This window comes from Castor canadensis, chromosome X (genome assembly GCF_047511655.1).
Source record: "Castor canadensis chromosome X, mCasCan1.hap1v2, whole genome shotgun sequence".
Taxonomy (NCBI): Eukaryota; Metazoa; Chordata; class Mammalia; order Rodentia; family Castoridae; genus Castor; species Castor canadensis.
This window is the reverse complement of record NC_133405.1, coordinates 7258828-7272334: the sequence shown is the minus strand read 5'-3', so window position 1 is coordinate 7272334 and position 13507 is coordinate 7258828. Positions and strand designations below refer to the sequence as shown.

General features: G+C 34.8%; 1 non-coding gene across 1 annotated transcript; it reads right to left on the bottom strand.

The window, feature by feature from the left end:
- Positions 1–506: 506 nt before the first annotated feature.
- LOC141419945 (U1 spliceosomal RNA) lies at positions 507–670 on the bottom strand. The gene has a single exon (XR_012444668.1). It is a non-coding gene; the product is annotated as a U1 spliceosomal RNA (small nuclear RNA).
- Between the last annotated feature and the right edge of the window lie 12837 nt (positions 671–13507).

Below are 13507 nucleotides of genomic sequence, written 5' to 3'. Positions count from 1 at the left end.
AGCCAGATGTCAGGTTACACTTCCACTAACCCGTAACAGAAATAAGAACCAAACAATGAAAACTGGAAACCTCTCTGGAAGAAATTTAAGAATGGGTAAAGCTAATTCTAGGTTACCACACTTGTTTAAAGGCCTATGCGGCATATTTTTGGAATAATAATGTAAGTGAGTAATCTTTTTAGATATGCTCACAGCGTGATGGGACAGGAACTAAATTTTAGATTTTGATCAGTAGAAGGAGGAAGAAAAGATGATTGGGTTTAATAAGATAAATCTTCCTACTGGAGAGGAAAACTACAGATATATCTAGAGATTGTGAATAAGAATAAGGTGAATAATGATCCTTTAAGTTATCTACATCCTGATCCCTGGAATCTGTGAATGTGACATTATATTGCAATGGGACTTTATAGATGAGACTTGATTAAATTAAGAGCTTTGAGGTGAGAGATTACTATGGATTGTGCAAGTAATCTGTAAATGTAATGACATGTACCTTTTTTTTTAAGGGGAGAGCGCGAACGCAGTCCCCCACTACCACAAATTATGCAGTTGAGTTTCCCACATTTGGGGAAATCGCAGGGGTCAGCACATCCGGAGTGCAATGGATAAGCCTCGCCCTGGGAAAACCACCTTCGTGATCATGGTATCTCCCCTGCCAGGTAAGTATGACATGTACCCTTATAAAAGGGAAGCAAAAGGGCAATTTAACAATAGAAGAGGAATTAGGATATCTAACTACAGAAGCACAATATTAGAGGATCCACAAGACTAAAGAATTCAGGGGAATTCTAGAACTAAGAAAAGGCAAGAAAAGAGAGTCTCCATTAGAATTCACATAGAAAGTGTGGCCCTGCCATACTTGCTTTTAGCCCAGTGAAACACATTTGCAACTTCTAGCCTCCACAACTGTAAGATAATGATTTTTTGTTGTTATAAGCATCTAAATTCATAGTAATTGTTACATCAACCATAAGAACCTAGGACTGTGATGTTCAATTCACTCTGTTGCATCCTTTCAACACTCTTGGGTAAAGGCTGAGGTTTTACTACCACATGCAGTCACACTAAGAAAAGTTGGTCAGTGTGTGGGACCTCACATTGTCATGTCCATAATCTTCCCAAAGTCTTGCAGTAAAGAAAGCCAGCTTCCACACATGAATACTTCCTTTCAGTTTAGCCTGTTGACAGCTGACGCAATTTAGCTTTCTGTGGTCATATCATGGGTTTAGAGCTGGGAAACAACACATCCTATACTTTCAGACACTGTGAAAATAATTTAATGCAAAATATTTAAAATACAACTCAGTAAACTATTTTAGCAAGGTAAATAATTGTAAAAAGTAAAATTCAATATCTTCTATTTTGTTGGTTTTACAAAAGAGTTACCCCCATCACAGTGGCTGTCTAACTTGACATTATAATAATAATCATGATACCAGCATTTTATATGTATGCAGAAATTGACCAGGCATATATATTCCTTAATTCTTATCATAATCATACTGAGGGAAATAGTACCTTTAATGTATACATAAACTGAAGCACAGAGAAAATTTCTCCAAATCTCAATGTCAAAGAAAAACAAAAAGCAAGGACTCCAATTCTATCTTCTGAATACATAGTGCACAAAACAGAATCAGTACCCAAAAAGTTAAGAGGACTACTCCCAGCATTTCAACCAGTGTGTATGCAGGGTTAACAAAACTAGTCTGCTTATTTATCAAAGTTAAATTTTGTAAATTAATATAGTTCCTTCTTTGTGTTGACACTCAAAATTAGTTTATAAGAATCACTGTGATATGCTAGAAAGAAAGTAAAATGTAAAATAAGGCACATTGGCCTTGAGACCTGACTGTGCCTCTTTTTATCTGTGTTACTATATGGCATTGAAAAGATAACTTCATTCTCTTGACCTCAGTGTTCTATGAAACCTAACATATTTATGGATAATCTATCACATTTTACAGATGAATAAATGAAGTCATTTCTTTAACTTCAAAAAGTTAATAACTGGAAGGGGTAGACATACAATAGCTTTTTTAAATTGAAAAAGATTGTATATATTTATAGCATGCAACATATTTTGATATATATTCATTGTGGCATGGCTAAATCAGGCTAATTAATATATCCATTACCTCACATTTTTGTAAACAATAATATTTAAAATCTACCCTCTTAGTAGATTTTAGACTCTTTGTTAAAGGATATAATACATTGATATAACTACATTTACCATGTTGTAGTGTAAGTTCTCCTGAATTCATTCTTTCTGTCTGAGTTTTGTGTCCTTTGACCAATATATCCAACCATTCCCTCCAACTTCAGTAATTACCATCCTACTCTCTACTTCTGTAACTTCAAATATTTCAGATTCCATGTGCAAGATCATGTGGGACTTTTTTTCTATATCTGAATTTAGTGTATTTAGTATTTAGTATACTTAGTAAATTGTCCTCCAGGTTAATCATGTTGTCACAAATAACAGGATTTCCTTTTTTAAAAAAGCTCAGTGGTATTCCATTGCATACCTATATAGCACATTTTCTTTATCCACTCATCTGTAGATTGACCCTTAAGCTGCTTCCACAATTTTGCTAATGTGAATAGTGTCACAATGAACATCAAAGTACAGATATCTTTTTCAATGTTTTGATCTCACTTTCTCCATATATATGTTTATGGATCATATGATAAGTTCTATTTTTAATTCTTTAAAGAACTTTCATACTTGTTTCCATAATGGCTATATTAATTTATATTCTACCAAAATTGTGCCAGGATTTCCTTTTTTCCACATCTATACCAGTGTTTATTACCCCCTGTCTTTTTTATAATAACCATTTTAACAGTTGTGAGGTGATGTCTCACTGTGTAGGTTTAATTAGTATTCCTCTAATGATTCACAATTGTGTGCCTGTGGTCATTTTTATGAATTTTTTCTTGGTAGTACTGGGGTTTGAACTAAGGGCCTCATACTTGCTAGGCAGCTGCTCTATCACTGAGCCCCACCCCCAACAGTATATGTATTTCTTTTGAGAAATGTTTGTTAAAGTTCCAAAAGGTTAATGGTTCTCTTACTATTGAGCTGAGTCCCTTATGTTTTTTGGTTATTAACCTTTTATCAGATCTACAGTTTGCAAATATTTTCTGCCATTCCAAAGGTTTTATTTTTTATTGTGCACAGCTTTTTAGTTTGATGTGTTTTCATTTGTCTATTTTTATTTTTCTTGCTGTAGTTTGAGGGTTTTGTCCAAAAATGTTTGCCCAGATCATGTTGTAGAGCTTTTTCTCTATGATTTCTCTAGTAGTTTTATAGTTTCAGAACTTATGTTTAAGGCTTTAGTCCATTTTGAGTTGATTTTTTTTTATATATTGAATGAGATGTTTCCAATTTCATTCTTTTACATGTGGATATCTAGCTTTTCAAGCACTATTTATTGAAAAATGATCCTTTTCCTCCTGTGTTTTGGCCTGTTTGCAAAGGTTCACTGACCATAAATCTGTACATTTATTTCTAAGATCTCCATTCTATCTCATTAGCTTATATGTCTGCTTATGTCTGGTACCATTGTTTTGATTGCAACAGCTTTGTAGCTATTTTGATGTTAGATGCTATGATGCCTCCAGTTTTGTTCGTTTTCATTAAGATTGTTTCGACTATTGAGGTCTTTTTGTAGTTCCTTATCAATTTCAGGATTTTTTCTAGTTCAAATAAAATGTCATTAGAATTTTGATAGAGATTGCAATGAATCTGTAGATCACTAGATCACTTTGGGTTATGCAGACATTTTAACAACACAAATTACTGAAATCCATAAGCCTAGGTTATCTTTCCATTTATGTCTTCAATTTCTTTCATCAATGTATTATTCCTTTCAATATACAATATCCTCCAACCACAAGCAAGTCTTTTGAAATCATTTACTCATTTAGCAAGCAAGCAGTTATAAGGTGCCCATATAAGGCTGAAAGAACAAAAAAACATATAGTGCCATCCCTCATGGATAATACAGTCTGACTAAAAGAAACATACAAAAAAGGTATACAGGGAATTATAATGTGGTATAATAAGGGATGTAGGCAATATGTTATAAAAGCACATGGGAGGGCTTCTCAGAAGTGACATACCCATTAGTAAAAAATAAGTAGGGCCTTGCTACCCAAAATGGGAGAGGAAAGGCATTGTTTGCCTGAAAGAGGATACATGAACCTTGAAAGCTAAGCCTCAATACATGGTATTATACATATCCATGTCGATCAACATTGTATCTTCTGGTCTGTAAGTTAAAAAAATAATCTTAACAAAAATTTTTATGCCAACACACACACAACAGGGTATTCCCATGAGCCTGTGAAGATTTTAAAAGTTTTTTACGAATAGCTAACTTTATATAGCATATAGAATATCAGCTGACTGGCTCTAAATTCGCCTCTTTAAATAATGTTGTTTGGAGGATCATGATACCTACTATCTGGGTATGTTTTAAAGGGATAACACATTCAAAAATCATCAGTGAGGATGATTTCTGACATTAAAGCAGACAGCAGCTCAAATGTTCAGAGGGTTCATACTAAGGGTGAGCAGCCACCACCCTCCTCAGTGGGAAAGGCAATTGCGAGTGCTATTCAGAATTGCCAGAGCCATTTTATACTAAACAGGATGCTGCAATATATAAAGGTATCTGGAGAAGTTAAAGATTGAACTCAATTATTCTCATTTTTTACATAAAAAACACATTTCTCTAGTTTAGACACCTTCTAATCAGATCCAAGACAAAGAATAAATCAACTAAAATACATTTTTGAAACATTAAATATATCATTCTAGTATATGCTTCCTCTCACTGTAATAAGATTATCCCATTTTCAGATGGTGCATGTACTCTGAAATTTCTACAATATATCTCTGAGTAATAAAAGTGTTCATGCCTCTTCTATAACTAACTTTAACTGAAAAGCAACAATTTTTATATTTCACAGTAACAAAAGAGGGATTAGAGCAAAGCAGCACTGATGTGTTCAGTTCATTATTCAACCTAATTTTGTGAAAATGAAATGAGCTTTTGGTTAAAAATTCTTTTTCCATGACCGAGCTTTTAAACAGGTTATATTTGACTTTAGAACATATGCACTCTGAACTGAATATTGATCATCTCTTTAATCTTAGACCTGGAAAGCCATCAAGCTACTCCTATGAACTTTTATACAATAAATACTCCTGGTAATGGAAATTAATACAGTCACTATGGAAATCAGATGAAGATTCTTCAAAAACTAAAAATAAAACTGCCATATGATCCTGCTATACCACTCCTGAGCATTTATCCAAAGGAATGTAAGTCAGCATATAATAGAGATACCTGCACACCCATGTTTATAGCAGCTTCACTATAGCCAAGGTATGGAGTCAGCCTAAGTGCACATCAACTGATGAAATGATGATAAAGAAAATGTGGTTTATGTACTCGAGGGAATATTACTCAACTATAAAGAACAATGAAATTATATCATTTGCAGGAAAATGGATAGAACTGGTGGTTATCACATAAATTGAAATTAGCCAGGTTCAGAAAGAAAAATATCACATGTTTTTTCTCCTATGTGGAATCTAAATAAAAAATAAAAACTATGAAATTAGATGTGGACCAACCAAGGGGAGGGGGAACAAGAAAGGGTAATGGAAAGTGAGTAAGATAAAAGCACCTTACATACATGTATGAAAATGTTACAATAAAACTCATTATTTTGTACAATTAATAGATGCTAAAAATTTTTATTTCCCCCAAGAAAAGCCACTCCTTTATTTTGTTACTTGCACTAAGAAGAAATTAAATTCTCTTTTTTTAAAAATTCAGTGCTAAGTAAAATGTTGTTCTTCCCCAGATTCTTTCCTGGGCACAAATGCGGATAGGCCAAGAGTACAATCCATCATTTACCAATTGCTGGAACAGTGATCTCTGTCTTAATTCTAAAATTAAAAAAGAAAAAAATTGCATGCCTACACAATGCTAATTAAAATGTCTTCATAGTTCATTCTCTGAATCAGGGAAAAATAGTGATATTTGCCATCAAATTGTATGGAACTAACTAAGGAAACATGCCTTGTCAGACTCCAGACTGTTAAGGCCATGTGCCAGTAATTTGGGGAAGTTGTTGAGAATGTGTATGGTATTTGGATGTAGCTTTCTTGAACCAGCCATTTTTCTGTCATCTGCTTTAACGTATCAATTTTGATACCTGGGTCAAATCATCAAATTTTGAACTTATAAAAGTTCCCTAACTGTACGAAATAGCTATCTTCACCCCATTATTTTGCTGCTCCTTGTGGCTTACCTCCATCCCAAAGTGTGACTAGATGATGAGGAGTAAATGCAAGCTGGGTTTAATCTCAGAGATGGGGGAAGGAGGGGAAGTAGAAATGGGATAAGAGTCCTAAAGGTATGGTTCAGTAGTAGAACCCTTGCCTAGCATTCACAATTCTCTGGACTCAATCCCCAGCACCACAAAAAAAGAAAAGAAAGGAAATGTGATTGAGGTAGACATTATCTGGTACATAGGCTGCATTAAACCAGAAATCATGCTATACTTCCCATATCTGCTTTTTTACAAAATTGGCATTCATTATTTTAGCAATTTATTAAATTGCAATTGTTTCCTGAATGGTATGATACTCATATTCTCAGATTTCACCTTTGATGTTACATTAGTCATATGAAGTTAAGTTCTAGATAGATAGAGATATAGATATAGATATGGATACAGATGTAGGTGGAGAGGCAGAGTCAAAGAGATACAATCTGGTTATCTTACTAAGGAAACTATTTTTTTGAAAATCTTCCTGAATATGGAATGCTATTGAAAGATCATATGTTAGACATCAGAATGGGGTGAAGGTGGAAGCAATGAAGCAATAAGAAAAATTGTTTAGACCACATGATCCCTTGTTCTGTTTTCCTAAAGGAACAGGAAATTCTAAAATAAAATGTCTAACAATTCTCTTGGTATAAATCTCAGCTATAATGCTGGTAGAAGAGAAATACTACTTTACTTTTCTGTAATACAAGTCGATTTACACTTTGAAACTTCCTTGTTGGTAGAAATTTAATCTCAATTTACTTGCAGACCTTTTCCCACTGTGATTTCTAAGTTCTCTGATAACCTCCATTTTCCCTCAGCCATAATGGAGACTCCTGCTATCTTTACAAACATGTCTCTGTTGGTGTCAGAATCTCTGTTTCCTTAAGACTTAGACTTTTGAAAACTAATAAAGATCTTCTATTCTTTGGTCCACTATGAGAAATTCATCTTCTGAGGCAATTTGTTTCTTCATTAAACAACTAATTTCTAATTATTCTAAAAAGGGGCATAGGTAGGAATAAGGACAATAATGGAAAAGGTAAATATAACTAAGATATACAGTAAGCACATATGTAATATCACAGATATTTTATGCTAATAAATTTAAAACATGTCATACAAAATCTGAAGAAGACTACCATGCTATGTGTTGCTATCTTTTTCTTCATGGTTGGGGACAGGTATAGAAATGTGTCCTTTATTGGGAAGTAATATCACAACATACTCTAAATCATTAAAGTGTTAGAAATTAAAATAAAACTATTTTCTAAGGGCTACATCCTAAGCACAATTCCAGCAATGAACAAAAAAGAAAAGTTATTCCTTGTTTTCACAGATACAGATAATCTGCACAGGACTACATAAAATGTCTTATACTACAGTTGTAGATGGGTACTTATATGGAGAAAAATCAGAGAACAGAATAGGGAATCAGGTTGCAATTTTATCATTTTGGATTAGCTGGAAGACTGCACTCTGAAAGTGACCTTTCAATAAAAAGTAGAAAGAAAGAATGGAACATGCCATGTGAATATCTGGTGAGAATGCATCCCAGGCCCAGTTACCAGCACATTTGAAGTCCTTAAGGCAGAAACAGCAAGGAGGCCACTGGCTGGAACTCAGCATGTTAGAATAGCAGATGAAAGAGGCAATCAGCACATGAAGGTCTTGCAAAGCCCTGTCCAACAGAAGCATAATGCAAGCCACTATGAAATTGTACATTTTCTTATAGTCATATTTTAAGTGGAAAAAGAATAGGCAAAATCAATTTAAATCACATATTTTCTTTAATGTAGTGCACTAAAACATTTCAACATAGATGAAATATAAAATTATTAATAAGATCTTATTCCTTTTTATATTAAGGATTTAAAATCTACTTTTTATTTTACATTTATGGTACATTTCAATTCAAACTAGCCACATTTCAAGTGTGTGATAGCCATATATAGCTTGTGGCTACTTTACTAGACAGTGTGACTCTAACTACTTGAATGAGTAGAAGGGCAAGGAGGGAAAAACAAGAGAAAACATAAATTTTGTCATTAACATCATCCTGTCACACTTGGTACATTTATTTTCTATAATTTCCTTTTATAATGCTTGTCTATAGGTAGTATTTAATTTTTTTTCTGATTATAAAATTAATTATGTACTCCTAAAGATTCAAACAATATAGAAATGAATAGTGGAAACTGGATTTTTACTTAAATCAGGTGACAGTTAGCAATAGTGTGAGGTTTACATTACATGCTTAATAACCCTGGTTTGATGTGTTTACATGCTGTTTTTGGTGTGGCTGTTTGAATTTATTTTTTCTGAAATGAGATTTGACAGAGGTCAGAATTTATGGACAGAAAATCTTTACTGAAATTGTGTAAATTACCATTATGATAACATACCTGCATAACTCCAATCTCATGTTAGCATTTTCTATAGATTAATTTTGTGTTTTTGATCCCATTTAGGTCCTTAAAGTCTGTTCTTAATTTAGTGTTCACAGCAATTCTTTAAAACCCAAGTCTGATCAGTCTCTACCCTTCCCCATGACTTCCAATGACCCATTATGATAAGAATAAAATCCAAAATCTTTGCTATGACTCCCTCCTATCTGCCCAGTTACATCTGCCACTCTCTTTTTTACTACACTTGAGCCACTTGTCTTATTCTTGCCTAAGAGCCTTTGCTTACACCATTCCTTCTGAAACTCAAAGTAAATGCTGCCTCTGCTGAGAGGCCTTCCCTGATGACTCTAAATTCCCCACCCTCCAATCTTCCTTCTAAAGCTAAGCTTCTTATTTGTTAATGCCATAGCACCAATGAGAATTCGTAATTCTTTTACTTGTTTTTTATCTGCATCTTCCACTAAACTATAGTACTTTGGGATCAGTATCTCGCAATCTTGGTCACTGATGCATCTTCAGGGTCTAGTTCAGTCTTTGGTTCATTCTATCATAGGTGCTCAATAAATATTTATTGCATACTGAATGAATGAATGAAGATAACACATGGTGACATGGAAAGGCTGAGAGAAAGGGGACCAAGGGAAGCAGTTTTATGTTCTACATTCAAATAGTTTATCTGCATCACTGAAACTAACCTTTATATTTGAACTGTGACTCAGAAAATTCTGGAGTTCATGAATAGGGAGAAAAATAGACATGAGTTCCTGGTAGCTATTCCCAAACCAAGAGTTAACTCCAGCCTATAGGCCATGTCTTTGCCTCAAGCCCAGACTTTCAAACTGTACAGTCATAGCTTGAAGGCACTGTAAGCCCACTTGTGCTTCAAATCCTTAATACCCAGATTGTTAAGCCACACATGAGTGCAGTCTATGCCCCAGGACATTTATAAGTCATTAGAATCAACAGACCACTGGACACAATAATGGTGGTAGAGAGAGAAGGAGAGAGATTAGAGTATGCTCAAAGCTTTCAATGAGATAATAGCATACACCTATTACAATTAAATTTCAAGAGAAAATGATTTTTTAGAATAAGAAAGCAAAATAATGAGATGTCTAGTCATAATTTATGCCACTTCTACTTCCTGAAGGCAGATGCTAAAACATTCTCTGACCTTAGCATTTTCAAGCTAGAGTTAATAATAACAGCAATAGCTGTCAAAGTTGTCATGAATAATAAGTGTGATTGTTCATGTTAAATAATTAGTACAATGTTGCTGCATAGCAAGTGCTCAATAAAAATTTATAATTTTGATTATTAGTGGTAGTAAATATCAAATGGAACCATTCCTACAGTATAAGAAATGCAACTAGTTGATTAATATAAAATCTAAGATAATGTCTAATATTTAGTAAGTGTTCTATAGATAGTAAAAATATTGATATTATTTTATTCATGTAGTTTATTATTTTTCTCTCAGCAGTCATGTGGCAGGTAATGCCATTTTAGACATGCTCACATTGGTGATTAAAATGGTAACCAAAATTGCCAGAGGTCACACAGCTAATTGACAATGGAGCCTAGACATGAACCCAGACCTAAAGACTCTTGGTTCAATACCATTATGATTACTACTTGTGCAGTTGTACCACAGGTTATATCAAGTCAGGTGAGTGTTTTTGTAAATGCTGTTTTTACACTATGCTATGATTTTGGATAAGCATCTCCCAAAGACCCATGTGTTGCAGGCTTGGTCCCTAGCCTGTAGCAGTATTGGGTGGTGGTAGATCCCTTAGGAAGTGGGGCCTAGTGGAAGGAAGTTAGGTCATTGGGAGCGTGCTGTTGAAGGTGATATTGGGATCCTGGTCCCTCCTTCCCTCTTTGCTTATCGGTTGCTATGAGGCGAAGCAATTTCCTCTGCCACACACTACCATTGTTATGTGTGGCCTCACCAAAGGCCCAAGGGTAATGGCTCCAGGTGACCATGGACTGAAACATCTGAAGTGACGAGCCAAAATAAATCTTTCCTCTTTATTAGTTGTTTATCTGAGATATTATGTCACAGTGACAAAAAGTTGACTAATAATATAATAGCAGAGTTGAGAAGTTGGAACAGATACTAGATAGCCCCAAATGACCCAAATATTTACTATCTGGCCCTTTACAAAGTTCCAACCCTTATCTAACCTAAGGTTATTTAATGATTGTGAGTAATGTTCTACCTATGTAGTCATTTTATAAATTATAAATGGATTGTCATCTAAAAAGCAAAATGGAAGTGTGACTGCACTTGTGCACAGGGCTAAAACAAACAAGAAGTTGTTCTCTAGGAGAGATTGTATTACGATGGACTTGCAAGGCGTCTAGTACCAAGTGATTGCAGTTGCCCACTGACCACAAGTACCAGTACCACCTGTGAACCTTTTCAGACTACAAACCACATTACTTCTCCTTTTTGTCTATTATTTCACTTCATTAGCAGTAATAGTAGTCATCCCAATTTGCTTGACCTCTGCAACCTGATGTGAACTGGCAAATTTGATACTATAACCTAAACTGACACCACTAATCACAGGGTCCTAGCAAAAGAGCATGAAACAAATGGTACTACAACTTGTTGTAATGGCTCTGATTTCTCAGTCCCAGAAATGGAGAGATGTGATCACTAGCCAGGCCCTGTCTCATCTAGAGGTCAAGACATCACTACTCCATCAAACAATGTTTCAAAAATGAAAAAAACACACTGTTCTGCTAAAAGAAGAGCTTTTCTTAATTAGTGCATATTAGAATTGTTTCTTCCTTTTAAACAGGTGGTATTGGAGAAAGAGTCATATTAATCAAATCTTGTTGTCTGTCAAAATTAATCAGGGCCCCAAGAAAGAAACTTCTGATGAGTGATCCACTATAAAAGTTACTGAGAAAAACTTTAATAAATGTTATCATGATAATCACTGAATGTGAACACATGGCTTTGAGTTTTTGAAGTTACATGAAATACCAATGCTTGAATAATGAGTTGAGCAAAGTTCCTGATTGTGACATACATGCGAACATTTGCATCACTCTAAGGCTTATGCAGTTGACTATACAAGGAATAATATGGGGTCTGTCCTCCTTAAAATGTCACTGTAAAATAAAATTAATTGATTGGCATTAGGGATGATTGGGTGTTTTCTTCATGGATGAAGGAACACGTATTGATATTTAAATTCATAAAAGTAGGAATGTTTTACACTGACTAACACCTTATATAGGTAAAGATTTAGTACATTAAGTTAGTGAGATACAGACTACGTTCTGTAGAAGAACTATTTCTGAAAGCATAAGAGAAATAAATTAAACTCAAAGTAAGAAAGATATCAGATCCTCAAAGGAGCCATCTTTAAAGAATGTAATACTCCAAGGTACTTTAATTCCTAAATAGCATTCATAATCCAGACATGGCAATACTGAGGAAACAACCAAAGCATATTTTTCTGCTAATTTCCCTAGCAGTAGTCAAGCCTTTATCATATTTATGTTATCTTCTTTCTTGAGGACTAAATTCTGGTTCAGATTCTTTCTACTAAAATAAGATCAGAGCCAGAGCAGCATTCAAGAGCTCATCCACAGTCTCTTTAATCATAAATTCAGGTTAAACTCTTTTCTGTTTATTCCTATGTGTACAAAGGCAATGATTAACTTAAGAAGCAGCAGTAATGTGGTTTTCTTGAAAAGAATGTATGCTGAGGTCTCACATAGAAAGTTAATATTTTAGTCACAAACAACCTACCTGGAAACAAGTCCACAATCCATAAAAGAAAGCTTGGCATCTATAGTGGAGTCACATGGAAATGTAATAAACATTGGTCACTCTTGCAATCAAGGTATGAACTCCCTTCCAATGCATAGGGAAAATCTAAATACTGAGTCTTGTGGGAGACAGGGTCACTTCTTCCTCAGAAAAGCTGAAGATGTCATAGACTTTCTTTCCCTCCCTTGCTTGCTGCTGCAGTGTAGGCTTCTGCCCTAATATGTAATTTCCTGACTTCCCTTATGGTTCAGATGTACACAAGGAACTTTTGAAATCTAGGATTCCTGGACCCCACCTCATAACAATTGAGTCAGAATCACTTCTGAGGTGGGTTCCTGTGGGGTATGTGTGTGTTGAGGGCAGGGGGAGGGGGTTATAAGTTATTCCACTGTGTGGTAAAACTCAAAACCTTCTAGTTCAGGCCAAGATTTCACCAACCAGCTGATAGCTGCTTGATGTAGGAGTGAAGCAAAGATCAGAGAACTGTGAATCTGTGGTAATTGCAGCAAGATAAAGTTTCTGGGGTAGCAGAGGTAGCAGTGTTAGTGGCCATTGTCTAGTGGTCCATCAGTAATGGTCCAAATTATAGCATTCAGTAAAATGGTGTCCTTAGTCCATTCTTCAGCCTGATTTTGAGCACTGTTTAATGTTGCAGAGTTCCAGGACTAATTTTCTACATTCCTAGTGTTGCTGTAAGATAAGCAAAATCATATATCAAATCCTTTCTCTATGTAAGTCATCCTGAAATGGTTTTTGTTGTTTACAAGTAAGAATATAAAGTGTTACTAATATAGAGCAGTAGGGGGAAACTATGACTTTCAGAAATGAGAAGTAAATTTGAATCCTATGTGACCTCTCTTAATGTCACCTTATTTTATAATGCTGTTATAATGATTAAATGAAAAAGTAACTCAAAGTATGGCTGGTAGACTCCAGAATTATTCTC